At 40.0% G+C, this 3,633-nt stretch overlaps 1 pseudogene; it reads left to right on the top strand.

The window, feature by feature from the left end:
* The first annotated feature begins 1,315 nt into the window (after positions 1-1,315).
* Positions 1,316-3,276, top strand: LOC119505196 (annotated as a pseudogene).
* Positions 3,277-3,633: the final 357 nt, after the last annotated feature.

Here is a 3,633-nt window from a genome sequence, read left to right on the forward strand (position 1 = left end):
GTTATCCAGCAGGCTCATGCACTTGTTTCAGAATGTGGATTCCCAGTTTTACCAAGTGCATGGTTCCTGTTGATTTAGAAGACCTTGTCCAGCTGATTCATCACTGGAACTGGTATTCTGGGTCACTTTCTGTCTTTTATATAGTATTTTTCATGGAGATGTTTTTGCTCTGTCTCTCCTGCCATCTTCCAGAAGCCTCCCTGGATTGGCTTTTATAAATGGGATTCATTAGGTTACAAATTTACAGTTCTAAGACCACCAAAGTGTCCAAAGTAAAACACCAAAAAGAGGATACTTTCCCCAGAGAAAGGTGGGTGGTATCCAGAACACCTCTGTCAGCTGGAAAGGCACATGGCTGGAGTCTGCTCTTCCTTTGCTCCTTGGTTCTGGTTTCAAAATAGCTTTCTCCAAATTGTCTCTGGGCATCTGTCCCTTGTAGTTTCTCCCTTTCAACTCCTGTGTATCCTTGCTCTTCCAGGGCATTTTTCTCTAAGCATCTGGGGGTGCTCTTTTAGCATCTTTGGCACAAACTCTATGCTTCATCTCTCATTTTAGAATCTTCAAATATACATTTATTTGCATCTCCAACAACTCAAGTTTCTGGGTCTGTGTGGATCTTAGCTGTCTAAAGGACTCTGGTGATCTAATTAAGACCTACCCTGAATGGATGGGATCACACATCCAGGGGAAAAAAAAAAAAAAAAACAATCAAGAATCTCACCCAACAAGACTGGATTAAAGATTGTGGCTCTTCTGGGGTCCAAAACAGTTTCAATCTTCTACAATATCCAAGGGATAGTTCTGAAAATCAATGTCAGGGGGGTTGAGAGAGTGGTCTTTCCAGAACCCCAAGGAATTGAACCAAGATGATTTACAGCAAGTGCATAAAAAAAGACCAGGGAAGAATAGAGCAAGAAAGGAGTGAGGTTCCAGAGGACATGGATATGTCTTGGAGGGCCTATGCTAGAGCATAAATGAAAAATACATAAATCTGAGAATTTGCACAATATTTATGTGCATGGGAAGACCAAAATCCACATGCTTATGAGTTAGAGATACCTATTTTTTTACTATTCTAATTTGCATTTATTTCATTAATAAAGTTAATTTTTTTTCTTTTTCCATTTCCCATTTGTATTTTTTCTTCTATTAATCCTTTCTTTATATCATTACCCCATTTTCTATTACAGATTATCATTTTTTCCTCAGTGATTTAAAAGAACACTTTAGGCCTCTGCTGCCTCTGCTGTCACCTCCTCCACCAGAGCCATTCACTGCTGTGTAGGAAGAGTGAGGCAGGGTTGCTGGGGCCACCATGGAGTGTGACTCAGTGAATGAGGACAAGAGAATTGAGCTCATGTTGCCAGAGTGTATTTTTGGTATTTTGTTGAAGAAAGCTGAATACCATAAACAGAAAGAATCTTGGAAGATACTTGATTGCTGTCTTTTCTCAGACTAGTCTGAAAGGGAATACACCCATTCATTCTGGATTGGTGGATCTGAAGTACAAAATATTTTCCAGATAATTAATGGAACATCATCTGTGATCATCTCCAGAAAAAGACCATCAGATGGAAACTATCAAAAAGAAAAAAGACTTGTGTATTAAATATTTTGACCAGTGCTCTGAATCAGATCAAGTGGAATTGGTGGAACCTCTTATTTCATGAATGTGTCACTATCAGCATGGATGTATTAACTCTTACCTGAAGCCCATGTTGAAGCAAGACTTTATTACTGCCTTAGCAGAGCAAGGCTTAGATCACATAGCAGAAAACATTCTTTGCTACCTGGATTCCAGGTCTCTGTGCAGCATAGCTGGTTTGTGAAGAATGACAATGAGTGATCTCAGAAGAAATGCTTTGGAAGAAGATGATTGAATGAATTTTACACACAGATCCTCTATGGAAGGGACTTTTGGAAGAAAGAGGGTGGGATCAGTGTCTGTTTAAAAACTGACTCACAGATGACCCTCCCAATTCATTTTGTAGGTCATTATACCCAAAGATTATCCAGGATATAGAGACTATAGAATCTAACTGTGGATGACACAACTTGCAGAGGATTCAGTGCCACTCTGAAAATAATAAAGGTGTCTACTGTTTATGGTGATGAAAAAATTATCAGTGGCCTATGAGATAATTCTACTAAGATTTGGGATAAAACCAGCTTGAAATGTTTGAAAGTGTTAATGGGACATACAGACTTTGTCCTTTGTCTCCAGTATGATGAACATGTCATTGTAACTGGCTCTTCAGTCTCTACAGTAAGAGTCTGGGATGTGAACACAGATGAAGTTCTGAATACACTGATCCACCACAGTGAGGCTGTATTGCACTTACACTTTAGCAATAGACTCATGGTATGACCTGTTCCAAGGACCACTCCATCACCATGTGGGGCATGGCTTCTGCCACTGATATCACTTTATGCCATGTCCTAGTTGGCCTCCACACTATGGTCAATGTGGTAGACTTTGATGATAAGTACATCATGTGTGTCTCTGGTGACAGAACCATCAAAGTGTGAGGCATGGGTACCTGTGAATTTGTACTCTGAATGGGCACAAGTGAGGCATTGCCTACCTCCTGTACTGGGATCAGCCAGTTGTTAGTGGATTATCAGATAATACCATTAGGCTATGGGATATCAAATGTGGCACCTGTTTAAGAGTCCTAGAGGGACATGAAGAATTGATCCATTGCATCCACTTTGATAAGAGGATAGTCAGCAGGGCCTATGATGGGAAAATTTAAGTTTGGAACTTGCAAGCTACTCTTGACCACTGCACATGAGCCAGCACTTTGTGTTTGTGCATGTTGGTGGAACATTCTGGTCATGTGTTTCAGCTTCAGTTTGATGAGTTTCAAATCATCAGCAGCTCCCATGATAACACTATTTTAATTTGGGATTTCTTAATGTTCTTCCCAGTGCCAAGAATGAGATGCACTCTCCCCTCAAAACATACACTTAAACCTCCGTTAACACCTCCAGATAACAGTCTGTACTTTTACCCACTTCAGGGATTCCTAGTCTTGAACTACTTGCTACATGACTACAAAATGCCTAAGGGAGTTCATTCACAGCTGAGTTAAGAAGGTGTAATTTGTTCTAGATGCTGGGTAGATGCAAAGCAGCCTAACTCTTCAAGTGAGATACCTATTTTTGAATGATGGAGAGATTGAAAGACTTTGAGCACCATGGGATAATTAACACATGCAACACAGTGATTTTTATGTTATTATTTATAAGATATCTGTAGTCACATTTTCATTATTAGCAACATAATCCCTTGCCTTCTTATATATGAGTTTAGGAGATGAGGGCCTTCCCCTGTTTCTCTTAGAGTAGACTACATGTTTCTCTTGGTTGAACTGTGTGTGGGGGGTATTTCCAGGTGAAGGATTGAGTATATGTGATAGGACAAGTTTTGATTCTCATGGCTTCTTGCTCCATCCTCAGCTTGGGTGCTTAGTGCTTGGACTGTCTGAGAGTGAAAACCCAGAGGAAGATAGTTGATGGCAGAACTACTGACAATGAAACCATTGGTGAGTAAAGAATTGCTATTTCTACTGAAATTTAACCCTTTCCAAGATATGCAGATTTCCCATACTGGTCTGGCACATTCTAATT

Source organism: Choloepus didactylus, chromosome 10 (assembly GCF_015220235.1).
Source record: "Choloepus didactylus isolate mChoDid1 chromosome 10, mChoDid1.pri, whole genome shotgun sequence".
NCBI classification, from domain to species: domain Eukaryota; kingdom Metazoa; phylum Chordata; class Mammalia; order Pilosa; family Megalonychidae; genus Choloepus; species Choloepus didactylus.